This window comes from Rhinopithecus roxellana, chromosome 2, assembly GCF_007565055.1.
Source record: "Rhinopithecus roxellana isolate Shanxi Qingling chromosome 2, ASM756505v1, whole genome shotgun sequence".
NCBI lineage: Eukaryota > Metazoa > Chordata > Mammalia > Primates > Cercopithecidae > Rhinopithecus > Rhinopithecus roxellana.
In genome coordinates this window covers 116,520,550-116,543,890 of record NC_044550.1, presented here as the reverse complement: position 1 = coordinate 116,543,890, position 23,341 = coordinate 116,520,550, and positions in this window count along the sequence as shown.

The following is a 23,341-nucleotide window of genomic DNA, read 5'->3' as shown; positions in this document are numbered from 1 at the left end:
GTCTTAAGACTTTGGGAGGCCAAGACAGGCAGATCATGAGGTCAGGAGATCGAGACCATCCTGGCCAACATAGCAAAACCTCGTCTCTACTAAAAATACAAAAATCAGCTGGGTGTGGTGGTGCGTGCCTGTAATCCCAGCTACTAAGGGGGCTGAGGCACAAGAATTGCTTGAATCCAGGAGGCAGTGAGCCGAGATCACGCCACTGCACTCCAACCTGGCAACAGAACAAGACCCCGTCTCAAAAAAAGAAAGAAAGAAAGAAAGAATAAAAAAAGAAAGTTCTTACATAGCCCAAGCTTTTATTCTTCAAATTAACACCCCTTCTAAACACTGAGAGTGCCAAGAGAGTTTGAAAGGACCAAAGTTGATGGTGATTATCTTAACAGAAGAAATATGCCTGTATGAGTATTGCATATTTGAGTGGTATGAGTGGTAGCTGCATGGATTTTATAAAAAGTTCAAATAATGCCTAGAGGATACACTGCATTGTACTGCAGCATTTGCATGGGAGTTGCCAGAACTCTCAGAGATGCTTTCGTAGTGTGACATTTTTTTTTTTTTTTTTTTTTTTTTTTGAGACAGAGTCTCTGTCGCCCAGGCTGGAGTGCAGTGGCCGGATCTCTGCTCACTGCAAGCTCTGCCTCCCGGGTTCACGCCATTCTCCTGCCTCAGCCTCCGGAGTAGCTGGGACTACAGGCGCCCGCCACCCCGCCCGGCTAGTTTTTTGTATTTTTTTCATTGAGACGGGGTTTCACCGTGTTAGCGAGGATGGTCTCGATCTCCTGACCTCGTGATCCACCCGTCTCGGCCTCCCAAAGTGCTGGGATTACAGGCTTGAGCCACTGCGCCCGGCCTACATTTTTAAACTCTGTAGGTATAAAGATGGTTGTAATAATTATGGGCCAATTTTGCTAGTTAATATTCATTGCAAAATATCAGACCCCATATATTAGATGCCTGGTGCCGCTCTGGTATTCAGGTTGCAGGTCGAAGTTACCACCTCAGAGAGAACCTCTCTGATCACCAGTCTAAAGTTGCATCTATACCCAGTCAGCCTGAAATGATCTTAGTGGTGTATTTGCTTATTGATAATTTTCTCCTCTCTCCCTCCAGCACATGAGATTTGGGGGTCTTGCCTATTTCTTTAGAGCTATATCCCTGGGCCTAGCACAGTGTCTGAGACACGGGAAAAAAATCAAGAAATAATGAAAGAGAGAATGGATCTATTGTTCTACTCTTTTAGGCCACAGTTTCCACTGGTATCTACAGTTTTCTTGGCAGTTAGCAACTGTTCTCAGCAGAGTGCTGGCAGGGTTTGCTTTCTCAAAACCCACAGATGACAGGTGAAATACTCATGGCTTAACCAAGGAGGAAGAAAACTCTTTCATTCTTCTCTCACAGTAATTGTGGTTTCCTCGTTCTAATGCTGTTGCTTCTCCTTATTTGGGATTTGGGGTTGTGTTAACGCCATTTTTGCATTGCTAGAAAGAAATACCTGAGAATGGGTAACTGAAAAAGAAGAGAGGTTTAATTGGCTCATGGTTCTGCAGCCTGTGCAATAAGCATGGCACCGGCATCCGCTCAGCTCCCAGCGAGGCCTCAAGAAGCTTTTACTCATGGCAGAAGGCAAAGTGGGAGCATGCAGGTCACATGGTGAGAGCAGGAACAAGACAGAGAGGAGGGAGATGCCACACTCTTTTAAACAACCAGACCCTGAGTGAACTCAGAGCAAGAGCACAGGTATCACCAAGGGGATGGGCCAAGCTATTCATGAGGGATCTGCTCCCATGACCCACCACCTCCCACCTCCAACATTGGCAATTCCATTTCTTTCTTTTTCTCTTCTCCATTTCAACATGAGATTTGGAGGGAACTAACCATATCAGGGTGTTTTTCTGAGTATAGAGAAAATCAATCCTGGTAACTGCTGGATGTTTCAGCAGTTCATGCAGTCCACAGACCATCTTCCCCTCAGTCCCTCCCATCACATCACACAGCCTTCAGCAATTTGTGGGGAATATTTGTTTACAACTATGTTATGCATATACACATATGTGTGTAACATAGATTATGTATATTTCATGCTGATAAATACAAAGAAAATAATGATAGTGGTGCAGAGAGAATGCACACCTGCCGATTCTCACATTTTGAAAGCAAGTACTAATTTTATAAGGGCAATTTCAGATAATAAACAAAACTCTTCTATTTAGTAATTGGGCTGGGTTCTGTAAAATTTGAGTTACATCAAATCTCAGATGATTTAGGTCACAGCAAGTTTCAGATTAGTCTGCCTTTCTGAACCTAGGCAGACTTCCAATAAATATATTCTGGAAAAAATGCATATATTTCTCTCACCACCAACCTCAAGAAGGACATATGTGTCATTCTTGTGTTATTCTAACACAAGGGGGCGCATCTGTAATCCCAGGTACTCAGGAGGCTGAGGCAAGAGAATTGCTTGGACTCAGGAGGTGGAGGTTGCAGTGAGCTGAGCTGAGATCGTGCCCTTGTACTCCAGCCTGGGCGACAGAGTGAGACTCCATCTCAAAAATAAATAAATAAAATAATTAATTAAAGAAAAATATATTTAACACAGTGTTGAAAATGATTCAGAACTTCCCATCTGACTGAAAAAGATCAACGATGAAGTACTCTGCACTCTTATCTAGTGGAAGATACATGATTCATTATAGCATTTCAGAGACATTGTCTTTAGTTTCCATTTTGTGAAAAATTAAGAAAGCCCGTAGCTTAACCACAAAAAACTTTGTTTTATGTGTTAGCTCATAATGATATCCTAATATCACACAAAGACAGTGATTTAATACATAAGTCTAAGAGCTCAAATTTCACACCCAGCTGTCACTTTCTGCCTACCCCATACAAAGAATCACTTAGTTTCCTTTTTAATCTTACCTCTGTAAGAAATTCCTTCATCTGACTCACAAAGTTCTGAGCGTTGTATCCTTACCTTAAAAATATGGATAGCATTTTCGCTGAGATTTAAATTATCTCATTGTGATAAGAAGATAAAGGTGATTCATCAGGTAAAACAGGAAAGTTGAACATTTAAAAAATAATATTAAGCTATTATAAAACATATATGGAAATTAAAAAAACAAAAACAAAAAACTAAACTTCACCAGATGGTCAGAGACTTCTAGGAGTTCTGTATACTCAAAATGCTTTGAATGCATACACAGATAAGCTTTTTTCACCACCTTGAAATGTAAAGACCCAACAGGTTCACCTTGCCCACTGCCTGGACAGAGTCCATTTATCAAGACAGGGGACTTGCAGTGGAAAAAGAGTAATTCATTCGGAGCCAGCTGTGCAGGAGACTGGAGTTTTGTTATTACTCAAATCTGTCTCCCAGAGAAGTCTGGGATCAGAGTTTTTAAAGATAATTTGGCGGGTAGGGACTTGGGAAGTGGGGAGTGCTGACTGGTCAGGTTGGAGATGGAAACATATGGAGTCAAAGCGAGTTTTTCTTGCTGTTTTCTGTTCCTGGGTGGGGTGGCAGAACCATTTCAGCCGGATTACGGGTCTGGGTGGTGTCGGCTGATGCACTGAGTACAGGATCTGCAAAATATCTCAAGCACTGATGTCAGATTTTATGATAGTGATGTTATCCCCAAGAGCGATTTGGGAAGGTTCAGACTCTTGGAGCCAGAGGTTGCCTGACCCCTAAACTGTAATTTCTAATCTTGTAGCTAATTTGTTAGTCCTGCAAAGTAAGACTGGTCTCCAGGCAAGAAGGAATTTTTTTCCAGAAAGGACTATTATCAATTTTGTTTCAGAGTCACACCATGAACTGAATTCCTTCCCAAAGGTAGTTTGGTCTACACCCAGGAATGAACAAGGGCAGCTTAAAGGTTAGAAGCAAGATGGAGGCAGTTAGGTCTGATTTCTTTCACTGTCAGTCATAATTTCCTCAGTTAAAATTTTTGCCAAGGCAGTTTCAGAAACACAAAAAGAAATCTGAAAGCACAAAAGCACACAGACACACATTACATCACCAGTTGTGATACAGTCATTGTCTCAGATCTTTCTCTCCCTGTAGCAGTGAAAGCCTGGTCTGAGATAGGACCTACTGTCTGACAATCTGAAAAAAAAAAACAAGAAAATTCAAGTGCCACAAAGAACACCTTTCAATCTAACTCTCAAATGTGTCAACTGAAAAGTTAAATAACAAGCATTATAACTTAAAGAAATTTAAAGTGAGCTTTATTCTGAGCCAAGTTTGAGGAAGATAGCCCGGGAAACACAAAGTCAGGGCAAAACAACAATGTGTCCCCAAGTGGGCTACATGGGGCACAGTGTTTATACACTCCTCTTACATAGGAATGGGAGAAAGGGGCAGTGAAGCAAAGGTGACAATCTTACAATTCTGTTTGTTGCTCAGTGACCTTATACATGAGATACAGCCAATATGTGGTTAGGGCATAGAGGGTAAAAGGTTTAAGAACATGTGGGCATCTTAGGGCCAGACAGGAATGACCTGTTCTGCTGTGCGCTTGTGAATCATCTGCTGGGCAAGGTTGTAATCAGTACAGGTCAGTGAAATATTGGACAGCCTTAAGCCTTATAGACAAAGATTCAGCTCTAGTTCACGGGCATCATTTCCATTACCATATGTCCAACCTGTAACCATCTTGGGCTGCTTTTAAATATTTTTCCTTCAGATTTTCCTTTTCTGACATGCAGAATGAAATCAAGTAGAATGCTACTCTGACTATCTCAATTTATATCTTTTCTAAAAACAAAATTTGACATTTGCATGGTAATCTTTCAGCAAAATTGGCAGGAAAAAAAACCCAATTCAAATATTTCAAAAGAATTCCACCTGTCTTTTTAAAAAGTTCTTGGAGACCCATCAATGACAAAAAATACCTTTCAAGCTTTCCCTCAAACAGTGTCACATTTACCAGGTGACATTTTCTTCTACTTCGCATAACTTATCTGACACAGGAGCATATCAGCAATAAACTACAGGGAAGATAATTGGAATCAAGAAAGCTAATCCACCTTTCTGCTTCAACTGTCAGAGAAAAAAATTGAAGTCGCAGCAAATACTTTTAAAAGCACAACAGTAGAATGTCAATTTCCTGACTCAGCAACCCAAACAAAAATGGCAAATCTATTCACAAAGCCGTAAGAATCTGCCACATCTGGTATTCAGTGGCATAATGTGCTTTCATAGCTAACTTGAATGGAAGTTGTAGGAAAGAAAGATGCGACAATCCCTTTGCCCCAACCTCCGTGTAGGGATATGATACGTGCATAAGGGGATACTGCCCAAAACATTCAGCTGAGTTAAAGTGTAAAACTAGTACTTTGGTCTAACAGACCAAAAGTTTCACAAAAGTAATTCTAAATGCAAGAAAGCACAATGATTTCCACAATACTTGTAGAAAATGATGTCACCTGGCCACAAAGTTAATCAGAAAGCAAAATGGACCCAGGTAAATCTTAACACACTGGTACTCACACACCCCATCTTCCTTATGCCCTGAAGCAGATTCCTAAGCATTGGGCAGAAACACATATGCTGATTGGAGAAATTCACCTGCTTGTAAGACCAAAAAAAAAGCTGACTTGATAAATGCATTGTTTTTATTTATGTCATATCAGGAAGTGGATCTTTGAAGCTATTTTGCTAAGGACAATTTTCACAAGGTATCCCTCTCTTTCTGCTTGTTTCCCTCCTGCTCACACATGATCTCTCTCTCTCTCTTTTTCTCTCTCTGTCTCTTTCCTTGTTTCTTTCCAGGAAGTCTCTGACTTAGGAGCATCTACCAACCTTACCAAGATGCTGTCCATGATATTCCAAAAACTGAAGGATCATCTCTCCTGGGAGAGACAATGTCTAAATATCCAGTAGACCAACAGCCATTGTATGAAGCAATTCCTTTCTTCAAGGTGGCAGAAAACTGTGGTGGGGTGGTGAGACTGGCAACCAGCTAGGCACAGGGAAAGGCTCTCAACCTGCTCCATCGCTTGCTGCCTCCTACCCGGTGGAGGAAGGGGAACTGTCCTTGGATTCCAAGACTGATTTTCGAAAAAGTCCAGAAGTTAAATAAAATAGAAAATTCAAATTCCTTTATTTTTGATTTTCTTCTTTTATACTAAAGCATTTAGAGGGGAATAACATCTAGGAAAATGGTTTTTACAAGGAAACTTGAATTTAATATTTTATAGGCTGGGTTCAGATTCCTGTCTCCCATCAAGATGGTAACCTATTATCACACTTGTGGAAAACACCTGAGGCATGAGTGATTGCAGACTAATTCACAGCCTGTCACATCGTACTACTTAATTGTCACACACCAATATAAACAGATACCATATTTTTGTCACTAATAAACATGTTTTTGTTATGAAGGCTTAATGTAATTAATGTTACCCATAACTTCAAGCTCAGGAAAGCAATTTTTGATATTTGCTTACAAATATCATGAATAGTAAACAAGCCTGCCCTCTCCTGCCCTTGAAACTTCAAACCACCCTTGTCAACAGTCTTAGCTACTACATTGTTTGCAAAATTCCCTTATGACCAGTTCCAACATTGCTCCACCAGAGTTTCATTGTTTCTTTTCTTTCTTCTTTTATAAGCAAATATCTATAGATTTCCCACTAAAGGTGAATGCATTATACTCGGAACTGGGGAGACAACATTTAACACAGAGATAGTTCTCTCTCTTAGCATCTAGAAAGGACAATCACAGGCAACAGTAAGTTAGTGTGATAAACGTTATGATGGGGGTGAACAGGTGCTGATGGAGAACTTAGGAAGGATCAGGACTAAGGGAGTTGGCAAAAGCTCCCTGTAAGATGCGACAACGTTTAAGTAGAAGGTGGAAGGTATTCAAGAGTCATCCCGGTAAAGAAGGGGTTGTGGTTGGAGGTAGAGTGTGAGGAGTGGCGAGTTGTGAAAAAATGGGGTTGGTGATGTTGAGGCTCAGAAAACAGTACCAAAATTGTGTTACCTGCGAGGCTTTGTTCTTAGAGCTCTCAAGATGGTGGCGGCTGCTCCCAAGATGCTGCCAGCCTTTTGTTCTCTGACCTGGGGTTCTTGGCCTCATGGGTTCCAAGGAATGGAACTTTGGGCCATGAGGTGAGTGTTATAGCTCTATTAGAAGCCGTGGATCACGCAAGAGAACCGTGGAACCCAGCGACTAGCGTTCAGCACCATTAGGACGAACCCAGGCACTTATCCACACAGGAACAATGGGGAGCCTCTAGCCCGGGAGCCGCAATGGGCGCCTCACTGGATCAGGAGCACAGCGGACACTTTCCAGACGGGTGGAAGTCAGCCTTGGATCTGTGACGGCAATCAGCAATGGTGGATGGCAAGTGAAAGCTCAGCTTGACCCGGAACAACCGAGCAGAAGAGGGTGCAGTTATAAGATTTAATAGAGTGAAAACAGAGCTCCCATACGGGGGAGGGGACCCAAAGGGGGTTGCCACTGCCGGATCCAATGCCTGGGTTTATATCCCGATCATCGTCTCTCCCTGTGCTCTCAGGTGATAGATGATTGACTATTTCTTTACCTCCTGCTTTTATCCTAATTGGTATTTTAGTGAGCTGTCTTTACTACCTGATTGGTCAGGTGTGAGCTGAGTTACAAGCCCCGTGTTTAAGAGTGGGTACAGTGACCTTCCCCAGCTAGACTTAGGAATTCTTAGTCGGCCTAGGAAATCCAGTTAGTCCTGTCTCTCAATTGGAAGGCTCAGCAGCAAATGTTTTCTCTGACATTCTCCTGCCCTCCTGTTCTCTTATAGCATTCCTTACCAAGGCTAGTCACAGAAACTTAGACCCATCCACAGGGTGTATCTCAGAAACCAGAATTTCTTTTCCCCAAAGCCAGTTACAAAACCTAAACATATTACTCTAATTTGCCTTCCTCTCTATCTGTGTAAAAACTGATCATAAAAAAATTACCAGATCTACCTTGTAAAGAGCCTCATTCCAGAGAGGGTCCTGCCCCACACCCAGAAGGAAGGAAAGCTGCACAGAGAGGTCAGGAAGAATCTAAACAGAAAGGTCTTGCAGGTGACCCCATCCAGTCTATTAGCAAGGCCCAGTAAATGGTCCCTGTAGCCACTACAGCGATGTCGGCAAGGTCCACATCATGCCACATTCTCAAACTACATGAAGGATTAGTAGGATCCTAGGACCAATGTAATAACTAAAAAATTAGATGCATTATATTTGGGTTATAATGACATTACTCTGGCTGGAGTTTAGAGAATGGTTCGGAGATGAGCCATGACTAGGGGTAAGAAAATTAGTTAGGTAGCTGCTGGGATAATCTACATGGGAGGAAACGGTGGCCAACCTAAGGGATCGCTGGCGAGGATGGCAAGAAATAGATGAATTTGGAATATACTGGAGGTACAGTGAACTCCATGATTGATTCGTTTGAGTAAAGGAGTGTTGAAGTTCTCGAATAGCTGGATGGATGCTGTTGCCATTGCCTGAGACAGAAAACACAGTAGAAGGAACACATTTGTTGAGAATCAAGAGTTCAAGTTGTACTTGATGAGTCTGGGATGATTGCGGGACATCCCAGGGGAACTTTCCAGTAGGCACGTGAGTCTCTGAGTTCAAACTTTCAGCAAGAGACGGATGCAGAGCGTGATGGCAGGAGGAGCAGATGTGGGACTCATCACCTCCTAAAGATGACATAGAACCATAGGGGTCAATGAGACAGCCCAGGGAGGGTGTGGAAGACAACAGGGTCTATGGCGGAGCTTCAAGGCTGACAGACATTCAAGATCAGTCACAAGAAGAGAATTCATAGAAGCATACAGAGGAGCAAAAGCAATCCTTATTAAGCTTTGAATCCGACCCTCTTCCCCAGGTCTCTCACACCATCCATTATGCCTTCTCTACTCTGAATTTTTAACTTTCGCTTTCTACTGGATTCTCCTCATAGGCTTTGACCACACTCAGGTTCCTCTCATCTTAAGGAAAAGCAGCCAGCCTTTGACTTCACCCACTTTCCTCCATGTACTGGCCTATTCTCTCCTCAAAGGCAACTTCTGTAAACTACTCAAGTGATTTTTACCTACTCTTTCTCTTGCGCCACCTACAGTCATCTTTAGCTCACTCTATCTGCCTTCTGCTCTAAGTATATTCTAGAAACAGTCCCCACTAAAGTCATGAATGATTTCTGTGTCTCTAAATTCAACAGGTATTATTTTTTCCTTAACACTTCATCCTTTTTCTTTCTTTCTTTCTTTCTTTCTTTCTTTTTTTTTTTTTTTTCAGACAGAGTCTTGCTCTGGTTACCCAGGCTGGAGTGCAGTGGTGCGATCTCAGCTCACTGCAACCTCCACCTCCTGGGATCAAGTGATTCTCTTGCATCAGCCTCCTGAGTAGCTGGGATTACAGGCATGTGCCACCATGCCCAGCTATTTTTTTATTTTGTATTTTTAGTAGAGATGGGATTTCACCATGTTGACCAGGCTGGTCTCGAACTCCTGACCTCAAGTGATACACCTGCCTCAGCCTCTCAAACTGCTGGGATTACTGGCATGAGCCACCATGCCCGGCCACTTCATCCTTTTTGAAATACATTCTGTTTTCCTTTGGACAGGTGTAAGGACAAATACAATTTGAAAATAAGAGGCTTTACTGCCCTGCTAAAAATTAAGAGATCTTCCTATCCCACCTCCTTTATCTCAGGACGCTTACTTTAGAAATCTCTTGAGTACTTTTTTCTGTTTTTGAAATGTATATAAATCCCCTGGAAGATTAATAAGCCTTTTGTCAGCTTTATGACCTAGAGAATCTCTTTCTCAAAGACCTGGGAGCCGTCTCTTTGCAGTGTAAACATCTGGGGAGATAGAAACACTGTCTCCCAGTTTCTGTGTTAAGGTAGGAGCCTACATTTAGTGAATGCCTCTCTCCAAGTTGGAAAATGACCTTCTCTCATAAAGATATGAGAAGTTTGTTTTCCCTCTAGACAATGCCATATTTACCCATCACACATGCTCATCCCAATTTCCAGATGAAGTGAGGATGAGCTATATGTGACAAATGGTCCTGGTAAGTCCTCTAACTGTAGAACTAGCTATTGTTTAACTTGAGAATGTGGATATAATCGGTTGTGTCTGCTTGGCTATAGAAAAGGCTGAGATTTCTTTCTGTTTTTTCAATTTCCTAGCAGATCGTCTGTGAGGCTTGCTTGCTCAATACTTTCAAAAAATGTTTTCTTTCTCTTCTTCCTTTGTGGAGAGGATTTCTGAGTTGGAAGAAGGTTTTGTTTTAAATTATATTTCCTCTACACTGGTTGTCACCAAAAGAATGTCACCATTTTCCGTTCTGTGTAATTTTATCTTACTGTCTACCAACCATTTTTTTAACACACTGCAACATGATTTTTCAAATGTGAACCTGACTACATCAAAGCCCAGGTCTATCTCTTTCCCCTTACTACTTATTTAAAATACTACAGTGATCTTAACATTAAAATTACAACCAGTAATACAGTCTGTGCAGGCCTACCATCTCGGGCTTTATCTTGTACCCTTCTTGTCTCTCGCCACACAAATCTTCTGTTTTCTCAAATGTGCCACACTCCTTCAGTCTAAACAAGTCTCCCCTCTTCAGCACCCCCACCTCATTGTGCTTAATTAACTCTATTTTGCCATTAGAATATCAGCTCACATATCCCATCTTGATGGGAAGTTTAGCTCTCACAAAAGCAAGGTCAGATTTTCCTAGTATAGTTATCAGAGTGCTGTACAAAATTTTTTTTAATAATCCTACTGTAGATTGTTTTGTGAAATTATTTGCTGTCTTCTCCATTTGACTCTAAGCTCCAAGAAGGCAGGGTCTTCATCTGTTTTTACTTAGCATTGCTTCTCCGTGGCCTAATACAGTGCCTGGCATATGGCAGGAGTTCAAGAAAAGCTCCATGCATCCTGCTCCTCATTGGAACAAAATGTTGCCATGCTATGCAATAAATGAGAAAAATATTCAGAAAGTTCAATGTTAGCTTTTTCAGTTGTTAGCTTCCTTTTGAATCAACTTTAAAGGTGCATAGTTAAGAAATCAACTATTTTATTAAAGGTGTTTCTTATGGATTCCATTTGCAAAGTCAGTATTGACTTTTGACTTAGATTACTGCTGTTTATTGATTACTGTGTAAGTAATTAACCCAAAACTTGGTAGCTTAAAACAGGACTTGACAAACTTTTTCTGGGAGTTGACAAACTTTTTCTGTAAAGAGTCATATAGTAAATATTTTAGAGATCTCTGTTGCAACTACTTCACTCTGTCATCGTAGTACAAAAGCAGCCAACAACAGTACCCAAGAAATAGGTGTGGCTGTGCTCCAATAAAACTATACCAATGGACACTGCAATTTCAGTTTCAGATGATTTTATTATGTCACAAATATTATTGCTATTTTGATTCTTTTTGCAACCTTTCAATAATGTAGGAGTCATTCTCAGCTCACAGGCTATACAGAAACAGGCCATGGCCCATGGCCATAGTTTGACCCATAGGCCATAGTTTGCCAACAATAATATTTTTATTATCTTTGACTCTTTGGGGGGTTAGGGATTAAGGCAGAGCATAGCAGATTGATTCTCCTGCTCCTCTTGATATTGACAGAGGCCAGTTGGTAGTATTTGTCTTCGGATGTGTTGGCCTGGCGAGTCTAAGAAAGCTTTTCTTTTTTTTGTTTTTTCTCTCTCTTAGATGGAGTCTCACTCTGTCACCCAGGCTGGAGTGCAGTGCTAAGGCAGCTTTATTCATATTTCTGGCACCTTGGTGGGAGTGCTGGAAAGGCTGAGCTCAGCTGGGATTGTGACTCCCATTTCTGAACTGACTTTCAGAGAGACTTGAGATTACGAATATACATTTCGATTGAGGGTATGATCTTTCCACATGTAAAAAGAGTCAGGTTTGGAGAGGAAGGAATAATACTTATGAGCATTAACAAAGTACAATGGTGTAGTGGTGTAAGTTCTTCAGTTTCCTCATAAGAAAGTGCTTATGCTAATGCACACTGTCAGGTTTCATAGCACTGTTCACTTTTCATCTCCTCATTTTCTTCTTTTTTTCTTCATCCTTCAATTGCCTTTCCTTTTCAGTTCAAAACAAGCCTGCAGAGTAAATGCAGAAGCATAATCCTGTATTAATTTATGGGCCGTGGTGTGGCTTACTAGAAATGAAATGCTCTGGTCCCATGAAATCCTAATCACTTTCACAGCCAGCAGGTGCCAGAGTTAAAGCATTTCCAGTGAAGTGAACAAGAACATTAAATAAAACCCGTGCTCAGGACTGGATGCATTTAAGTCAGGAAGAGGAAAGTACTGTGTTACTGATCAAAGTCTGGCCCAGGGAGGCAACTCTATTTGGTTTTAACTCAGTGGGAAAGGCAGTAACTTCAAATCCATGGTCAGTTCAATTCAATTTATGAGAGACTTACCCAGTTATTTCTGTATTGCATGGCAAGCAGCGAGGCTCTGAGCTAGCTTATGAAAAATCTCCCAGGTGAAAGAGATATAGAAAAATTACCCCCCATGCAAGTACTTTCAACTCTCCCTAACCCTTTGAGCCATTCTGTGGAAGTAGATCAGAATCTCAAGAGAAGGGGGAAGGCATCTGTGTTTGGAATGAACAGTCCTGGTCCCATTCCCTGGTGAAAATTTATCTCTCATGTGGCACAAATGGTGAGAAAAACCTTCTCTATTAACTACTGACTAGGAGTTGCCAGAATAAAAGCAGGTTTGGGGAAACCCCAACTTAGATGTGCTGGGATTAATGAATGAACTTCCTGAACAGACAAGTGACTGAGAATAATTTTCTAAAGTGTACACACAATAGATATAAAGATATCTTTAAAGATATTGTAAATCCAAAATATGCTGAATAAGGGATAATTTAAAAATAATATGATTAAGTTTAATTCTGATGATTGATTATGTCAATCCAAAACAAATTCTCAGAGCTGACAAACACTTTCCATATATCTTAAACAGCAGAGGGCTGTTATATCCAATAGAATGGTGTAAAGAAATAGAACGATAAGCCAAAAACTACAGACAATCAGAAAATTGTTGATGCAGTATTAGGTTGTGGAATACCTGATATGAACACTTTGGCAGAATATGTATCTTCTTAATAATATTTAACTTACAGAAATATTAGAATCAGCTTGCTTTCTCTGCATTCAACTTATGGTGTCATGCAGAATATTGCCCAGGTTTTGATTTTGACAGTAGTCCTAATTTTGAATGCCAATTTTATCTAAAAAATGATTTTATAACCGATTAAAATAGCTTGGGTAATGTGTAAGGATAATAGCACAAAAATTTTTAGAATTAAATTAAAGATACTAACATTGTCTTCATTATCACTTCTAAGTTTAATACAGTACAGGCATACCTCAGAGATATTGTGGGTTTGATTCCAGACCAACGCAATAATGCTAATATTGCCATAAACCTAATCACTCAATTTTTTGGTTTCCCACTGCATATAAAAGTTTTAGGCCAGGTGCAATGGTTCATGCCTGTAATCTCAAGCACTTTGGAAAGCAGAGGCAAAGGGATCACTTGAGCCCGAGAGGTTAAGGCTGCAGTGAAGCATGGTCACGCCACTGCACTCCAACTTGGGCAACAGAGTGAGAACCTGTCTCAAAAAAAATTGTGTTTACACTATACTGTAGTCTATTAGGTGTACAATAGCATGATGTCTAAAAACATAACATATATAACTTGATTTTAAAATAGGCCTGGTGGGGTGTCTCATGCCTGTAATCCTAACATTTTGGGAAGCCAAGCCTGGAAGATTTTGCTGGAGGCCGGGAGTTTGAGACCAGCCTAAGCAACTGAGTAAGATCCCATCTCTACAAAAATAAATAATGATTAGCTGGGTGTGGTGGTGGGCACCTGTAGTCTTAGCTACTCAGGAGACTGAGTTGGGAGGACTGCTTGAGGCCAGGAGTTTGAGATAAGTCTGGGCAACATAGTGAGACCTCTTTTCTACCATAAAGTAAAATAAAAATACTTTATTGCTAAAACATGCTAATAATCATTTGAGTTGAGTCAGCAAGTCATAATCTTTTTGCTAGTAGAGGATTTGCCTCGATATTGACGGTTGACTGATCAGGGTGGAGGTGGTTACTGAAGGTTGGGGTGCCTGTGACAATTTCTTCAAATAAGGCAATAATGAAATTTGCCATATCGATTGACTCTTCCTCTCATGAAATATTTTACTGTAGCATGCTATACTGTGTGATAGCATTATACTCACAGTAGAACTTTTCAAAATTGGAGTTAATCCTCTCAAATCCTGTCACTTCCTTAACAAATAAGTTTATGAAATATTCTAAATTCCTTGTTGTCATTTCAACGAAGTTCACATAATCACCAAGAGTTGATTCCATCTCAAGAAACTACTTTTTTGCTCACCCATAAGAAGCAACTTCTCATCTGTTCAAGTTTTATCATGAGATTGTAGCAATGCAGTCACAACTTCAGGCTTCACTTCTAATTCCAGTTCTTTTGCTATTTCTACCACATCTGCTGTTACTTTCTCCACTGGAGTCTCAAACCCCTGAAAGTCATCCATGAGAGCTTGAATTAACTTCTTTCAAGCTCCTGTTATGTTGATATTTGACCTTCTTTCACGAATCATGAATGTTCTTAATGGGATCTAGAATGGTCAATCTTTCCTGAAAGGTTTTCCATTTACTTTGCCTAGACCCATCAGAGGAATCGCTGTCTATAACAGCTATAGCCTTATGAAATCTTTTTCTTAAACAATTAAACCTGAAAGTCAAAATTACTTCTTGATTTATGGACTGCAGAATAAATGTTGTGTTAGGAGGCAAGAAAACATTAATCTCCTTGTACATCTCCATCTGAGCTTTTGGATGACCAGGTGCATTTTCAGTGAACAGTAATATCTTGAAAGGAATCCTTCTGTTCTGAACAGTAAGTCTCAACAGTGGGGTTAAAATATTCAGTAAATTGGGCTTAAAATACGCTGTAAACAATGTCAAAAAAGTGGGCTTAAAATGTGCTGTAAAATAAATAGATATGTTGTCATCCAGGTTTTATTGTTCCATTTATAGAGCACAGGCAGAGTAGATTTAGTATAATTCTTAAGGGCCCTATGGTTTTTGAAATAATAAGTGAGCATTGGCTTTAACTTCAAGTCACCAGCTGCCTTAGCCCCTAATAAGAGTCAGCCTGTCCTTTGAAGCTTTGAAACCAGGCCTTGACTTCTCCTCTCTAGCTATGAAAGTACTAGAAAATACTAGATAGCATCTTTTTTTTGGTAAAGCCTGTTTCATCTACCTTGAAAATCTGTTGTTTAGCATAACCATCTTGACCAATTATCTTAGCTAGGTCTTCTGGATAACTTGCTGTAGCTTCTATCTCAGCATTTGCTGCTTCATCTTGCACTTCTATGTTCCAGAGACAGCTTCTTTCCTTAAACTTCTGATGGCTTCGAAGTTTTCTTCTCCTGCTTTCTTACCTCTCTCAGCCTTTATAAAATTGAAGAGAGCCAGGGCCTTTCTCTGGATTAGGCTTTCGCTTAAGGGAATGTTACGGCTTGTTTGATCTTCTATCCAGACCACTCATACTTTCTCCATATCAACAATAATGCTGTTTCTCTCTTTTATCTTTTGTGTGTTCACTGGCATAGCACTTTGAATTTCCTTCATGAACTTTTCCTTTTCATTCATAACTTGGCTAATCGTTTGGCACAAAAGGCTTAGCTTTTGACCTATTTTTGGTTTTCAACATTGCCTTCCTCACTAAGCTTAATCATTTCTAGCTTTTTATCTAAAGTGAGAGGCATGTGACTCTCTCTTTCACTTGAACACTTAGAGGCCGTTACAGGGTTGTTAATTGGCCTAATTTCAATATTGTTTTGTCTCGAAGAACACAGAGGCTGGAGGAGAAGAGAGATGGGAGAATGGCCGGAGGGTGAAGCAGTCAGAACACACACACAATTATGGATTAAGTTTGCTGTCTTACATGTGCACAGTTGGTGGTGCCCCAAAACAATTACAGTGGTAACTTCAAAGATCACTGATCACAGATCACCATAACTAGATAAAATAATAATGAAAAAGTTTGAAATATTGTGAGAATTAACAAATTGTCACATAGAGAAACAAAGTGAACACATGCTGTTGGAAAATGGACTGACAGACTTGCTGTCAATGCAAGGTTGCCACAAAACTTCAATTTGTATAGTATGCAATATCTGCAAAGAATAATAAAATAAAATAAAATAAAGCATAATAAAATGAGGTATCCCTGTATTTAGAAATATACATATATATATTTTTAGAGATAAGGTCTTGCTCTGTCACCCAAGCTTGAGTGCAGCAGTACAATCACAGATCATTGCAACCTCAAACTCCTGAGCTTAAGTGATCCTCCCACCTCAGCCTCCAGAGTAGCTGATACTATAGGCGTATACCTCCATACCAGGCGATTTTAAATTTTTTTTTTTTTTTTTTTTGTAGAGATGAGGTCTTGCTGTATTGGCCAGGCTGGTCTTGAACTCCCAGACTCAAGTGATCCTCCCACCTTAGCCTTCCAAAATGTTGGGATTACAGGTGTGGGCCACCACACCTAACCAGAATTACCTTTTCATTACAAATGTAGTAACAGTCACAGTGGCCAGTGTGGCAATCCAAGGATGCATGTAGCAAAATCTACAAAACGTGTGTTCATGCTATGATATGAGCATTGAGAAAGAATTGAGAAACTACTCATAAGTGCGGGCAGAAATGGAATGAGTGGGTCTGAGGATACTTTGAACTAGGCCACTATATAGTAAAACATGAATTCTGGTTTTTTGTTTGTTTGTTTGTTTTGTTCTGTTTTTGTTTTTGTTTTTAGATGGAGTCTTGCTCTGTCACCCCTGCTGGAGTGCAGTGATGCAACCTTGGCTCATTGCAACCTCTGCCTTCTGGGTTCAAGCAATTCTCCTGCCTCAGCCTCCCAAGTAGCTCGGATTACAGGCACCCACCACCACGCCCAGCTAATTTTTGTATTTTTGGTAGAGACAGGGTTTCACCGTGTTGGCCAGGCTGGTCTCAAACTCCATCCAACCTTAAGTGATCCACCCGCCTCGGCCTCCCAAAGTGCTGGGATTACAGGAATGAGACGAATTTGTGGGTTAGACAATAACCTAGGGAGGAGGGAAAAATGGAGGAAATGTTGTCGATGTGACAAGTGGGTGGTTGTGTGTGTTTATGTGTGTTTTTCTATACTGGGTAATAAAAATAATGCCTAGATTTATAAGAGGACAGAAGGAAACCCTTCAGAGGCTCTTGAATTTGACTCTTCTGTAAATCTATGTCCTGAAAGAATAGCTACATATAAGCAAAGATCTCCAAATCCCTTTCTTCTTTCAGCAAGTTTTGTCATAATCATGACACAAATAATTCAGTTTTAAAAAACATAGCTGTTCTAGAATATGACTGTTAATGGAGCACTTGAAGCATATTCTGACTCAACAAGTCAAGTTCAAATAGTATTTGTGGGCATAAGAACATGGTTTTTTTTTTTTTATCTGCATCCAGACGTTCTACCCCTGGAAAAGTTTTGTGCTATAATTTTTTAAAAGAAATACTGTCTAGAGCTTTCACAGTGCTCTCTGCTGATAATCCTTAACCAATTAAATAGGACCCACCAGAGACCTTGTTCATAAAAGATTTACAGAAAAGTCACAATGTAGTTGAATTCAAAATGAAGAGTGTAAGATAAGTGAGCAATTTTTGAATAATAACATATTCAGTAAAAGATAAAACATATCACCTGGAAATACAATGGAACAACATTAAAGTAGATATCTTGGGAGACATTTCTCTCCCCTAACAACTCTTTAGAATAAACAGATTTCTTCAGGGTTACTTTGGAAGACTGTAACACTTAAAAGGTAATTGGGTCAACAATCTTGTTTTGAGACAACACTCTAGGGATGCACTCATCTTGCCTCCAAGCAACAGCATCATTTTGATAATTTGAAGAACAAAAACGTTAGTTTGATGGTCTCTGGCTGAACTGACACTTGTAGAGAAAGAAGCTGGTTTGTTTATTTCTAAGGGATATTGCATATCAAGACCTGAATTAATTCCATGCATTGACACACAATAATTACTGGTTTCCAGAAGAGGATGTTACTTTTGCAAGATTTTCTACTTTGTTTATTTTCTTCTTAAGTTAGGAACAACAGCAGTAGGAAATAAGGTCTACAGCAGGAAATGGGAGCCATAGAATTATAGAATATGGATTCTGCAGGAGAGAGCAGGAAGGGAGGAGAATTAAATACATTAAATTCCTAGTGTGTGTCAGGCACTCTGGTAGGTGCTTCATAATTTATCGTTGCTACATTAGTTTTATAAAGCACGTATTCATGTCCCTCATTTGGCAGATGTGAAAAAGGCTCAGAGAAGTCAAGTACTTTCTCCAAAGTCACCTAGATAATGCGGTAGCAGAAAAAGAATTCTAATTTAGGGCTGTCAAGTTCCAATGTTATTGTTGTTTCTAATTGAAGGCTGACTCAGGAAAAGAACTAGACGTCATCTAGCTCTTTTCTAATTCTAGTGCACTGCTTAATTCTAATGTGCATATGAATCAGCACGATAGATCTTGTGAAAATGCAGTTTCTGATTCAGTAGGTGTGGGGAGGGGCCTAATATCCTGCATTTTTTAAAGCTCCCTGATGATGCTGATGGTGTTGGCTTGGGAACTACACTTACCGTAGATACTCTCTAGTTTGCCCTCTCAGGTTCAGCTGTAGAAACCTAATGTTTAGAGAAAGAGCCTAAGATCCCTAACTAGTGCTGAGTTTGAGCCAGTGTCAATGCCAAAAGGTGGTTTTGGAGGTAGCCCTCTTCTATTCTCCATCAGCCCGCCAAAGCAGACCCACATAAAAGTGCATGTACTTGGCCAGGCGTGGTGGCTCATGCCTGTAATCCCAGCACTTTGGGAGGTCGAGGCAGGCAGATCACGAGGTCAAGAGTTCGAGGCCATCCTGGCTAACACAGTGAAACCCTGTCTCTACTAAAAATACGAAAACTTAGCCGGGTGTGGTGGCGGGCACCTGTATTCCCAGCTACTCGAAAGGCTGAGGGAGGAGAATGGTGTGAATCCTGGAGGCGGAGCTTGCAGTGAGCCAAAATTCCACCAGTGCACTCCAGCCTAGGCGACAGAGCAAGACTCTGTCTCACAAAAAAAAAAAAAAAAAAGTGCATGTACTTGCTGTGCAAATTCAGCTACAAGAACTCCCTAGGTCCCTGTTTCAATGGGATTGCGGTCCCTGTCTTCTATTGGAATTCTGGAGTCATCATCACTGTGAAACTGTGTTTTGACTTCCAGTTGGTGCTCTTTCTACTGTAACTGAAGTGTTACATCTCAAAGTGGGATGTACAAATGAGAAATGAAATGAAACCATTATGATTCCCCCACAGCAGGAGCCACAAACTCAAATGTCCATGGTCAGGTGGGTAATGTAAAGGAATAATGTGGTCTTTGTGGGTACTGACAAAACTGAGAGCTTGTGTCCATCCCAAGAGGGCAGCTCATACACATGTTCTGGTGATCACCACCATGTGGAATACAACCTTAATGCTGACTGATCTTCCAGGTTTTCAGAGAAGTTAGAAATATGGATTATTTTAAATAGACCATTTTGAAATAGTCTTTTTAGAGCAGCTTTGGGTTCGCAGCAAAATCAAGCAAAACATAAAGTTCTCATATACCACTGCCTCCCCATATTCTCCCCTGTATCAATATCCCTCACCACAGTGGTTCCTTTGTTACAAACCCGGAACCACATCCATAGTCCATAGTTTACATTAGCGTTTATTCTTGGTGTTGTACCTCCTATGGGTTTTGACAAATGCATAATGACATGTACTGTGACAGCCCTAAAAGTCCTCATGTTCTGCCTATTCATCCCTCCCTCCATACTACTCCTGGCAACCACTGATTTTTTAAAAAATCTCCATAGTTTTGCTTTCCCAGAATATCATACGGTTGGAATCACACAGTAGGAGACCTTTTCAGACTGGCTTCCTTCACTTAGTAACACGCATTTAAGGTTTCTGCATGTCTTCTCATGGCTCAAAAGCTATTTTCTTTTTAGCAGTGAATAATATTTTACTATTAACAGTAAATAAATAATAAATATTTATATCTATTTATTATATAGAGTAGCTCATATTTATTGTACCACAATTTATTTATTCACTCATCTACCAAAAAACATCTTGGTTGCTTCCAAGTTATGGCAATTGTGAATAAAATGGTTATAAGCATCCATGTACAGGTGTTCATGTGGACACAAGTTTTCAACCCACTTGGGTAAATACTGAGGAATGTGGTTACTGGATCACATGGTAAGAGCATATTTAGTTTTGTAAGAAGCTGCAAAATTGTATTCTATTTTAATGTACCACTGTGCATTCTCACCAGTAATGAATGAGCGTTCCTGTTGCTCCACATCCTCCCCAACACTTGATGTTGTCAGTGTTTTGTTTTGATTTTGGCTATTCTAATAAGTAGATAGTGGTATCTCATCATTTTAATTTGCATTTCCCTAATAACATATGATGAGCAGCAAATTTTCATATACTTACTTGCAATCTGTAAATCTGTATATCTTCTTTAGTGAAGTGTCTTTTCAAGTCTTCTGCCCATTTTAAAGTCTTGCTGTCCATTTTCTTATTGTAGCATTGTAAATGTTCTTTGTATATTTTGGATAACAATCCTTTATCAGCAAAGTCTTTTGCAAATATTTTCTCTCAACTTGTAGCTTGTCTTTTCACTCCCTTGATAGCATCTTTCACAGAGTAGAAGTCTTAAATTCCAGTGTATCAATTATTTTTTTCATGTATCTTGCCTTTGGTATTGTATCTAAAACTCATTGCCATACCCAGGCCCTCAAGATTTTCTAGGAGTTTTATAGTTTTGCATTTTTCATTTAAGTATATGCTCTATTTTGAGTTAATTTTGGGAAATGGTATAAGTTTTGTTTCTCTATTCAGTTTTCTGCGTGTGTATGTCTACTTGGTCTAGTACCGTTCATTGAAGAGACTATTTTTTTTCTCGATGGAGTTGCCTTTGCTCATTTGTCAAAGATCAGTTGACTATATTTATGTGGGTTTATTTCTGGTCTATGTATTTTGTTCTATTGATGTATATGTCTATTCTGTTGACAATGCCACAATATCTCAATTACTGTTTTTTTCCCCTAAGTCTTGAAGTCGGGTAGGGTCAGACTTTCAACTTTATTCATTGCCTTCAATATCGTGTTAGCTATTCTTGGTCTTGTACTTCTTCATATACATTTTAGAATCAGTTTGTCAATATACATGAAATAACTTGCTAGAATTTTGAATGGGATTGTATTGAATCTGTAGATCAAGTTGAGAAGACCTGACATCTTGGCAATATTGAGTCTTGCTATCCATGAATATAGGGTATCTCTAAATTTATTTAGTTTTTCTTTGATTTTTTTTAAAGAGTTTTATAGTCTTCTTCATATAGATCTTGTACATATTTTCATTAGATTTATATGTAATTATTTTATGCTTTTGGTGATAATGTAAGCATTATTTTGTTTTTAATTTTAAATTCCATTTGTCCATTGATGGTATATTGGAAAGTGACTGACTTCTGAATACTAATCTTGAATGCTTCTATCTTGCTGTAACAGTTTGTTAGTTCCAGGAGATTTCTTATTGATTCTTTCAGATTTTCTAGATAGACAATCCTTCATGTTATCTGCAAACAAAGACAGTTTTATTTATTTCTTCCCAATCTGGATAACTTCTGTTTTCTTGTCTTATCTTATTGGACTGGCTAGGATTTCCAGTACAACGCTGAAAAGGAATGATGAGAGGGCACATAATTTTTTAAATTATCATTTTTAAATATTTGAAACAAAACTCTTTCTCTCTCTTTCTCTCTCTCTAAATACACACACACACACACACACACACACACACACACATACATATATTTATATGTTTTTTTTTTTTTGAGACAGAGTTTTGCTCTTTTGCCCAGGCTGGAGTGCAGTGGTACAATCTTGGCTCACTGCAACCTCTGCCTCCCAAGTTCAAACTATTCTCCTGCTGCAGCCTCTCAAGTAGCTGGAATTACAGATTTGCACCACCATGCCTGGCAAATTTTTGTATTTTTAGTAGGGGGTTTCACCATGTTGCCCAGGCTGATCTTGAACTACTGACCTCAAGTGATCCACCCACCTTGGCCTCCCAAAGTGCTGGGATTACAGGTGTGAGCCACTGTGGCTAGCCAAAATCTCAAATATTTTTAAATACTGGGCTAGCTAGACAAAATATATATGGAGATACATATTTGGCCAGAGAGCTGGCAGATTGTGACCTCTACCCCATATCCTTGTGTGGAAAAACTATGCACTTTCAGATTATTGGAATCAACTTCTTTTTTTTTTCTTGTTCTTTTTTTTTTTGTTATTGAGATACTGTCTCACTCTGTCACTTAAGCTGGAGTGCAGTGGCGCAATCTTGGCTCACTGCAACCTCCACCTCCTGGGTTCAAGTGATTCTGGTGCCTCAGCCTCCCGAGTAGTTGGGGTTAGAAGTGTGTGTCACCACACCTGGCTAATGTTTTGTATTTTTAGTAGAGACGAGGTTTCACCGTGTTGGCCAGGCTGGTTGTGAACTCTTGTCCTCAAGTGATCTGCCCACCTCGGCCTCCCAAAGTACTAGGATTACAGGCGTGAGCCACCATGCCTGACTGGAATCAACTTTTTAAACCAGAACTGTTTTAGACGTGATCAGCATAATGATTAACTACTATATATTCAGGTATTTACTATACTGAAATGACTAAGAGAATGACTCTTATAAAAGCCCTATTCTAGTCTACATACCCTTCCAATAGCTAACTAGTCATAAGATTGTGAATGAATCTTTACAACTGGGGTTGCCAGAAACTAGAGATATTATAATAAATTACAGATAGCTCAGTCTCAATACATGATGGGAGAAAGAGAGGGATATCTATGAGGCCCCAGTCAAGGGTTAAGTCTTGGACATGGTTATAAAATCAACCACCTCTTTCTTTCTTCCTTTCTCTCTTTGACAGCAAGATACATATAACAGAAGCATTTACCATCTTAACCATTATTAGTACTAAATTACCATCTTAGCCATCATTAACCACTTTCATCTTCCCTAACTAAAACTTTGTACCTGTTAAACAACTCTCCATGCTTTCTTCTCCGCAGCCCCTGATAACCACTCATCCACTTTCTGTTTCTATGAATTTGACTATTCTAGGTACC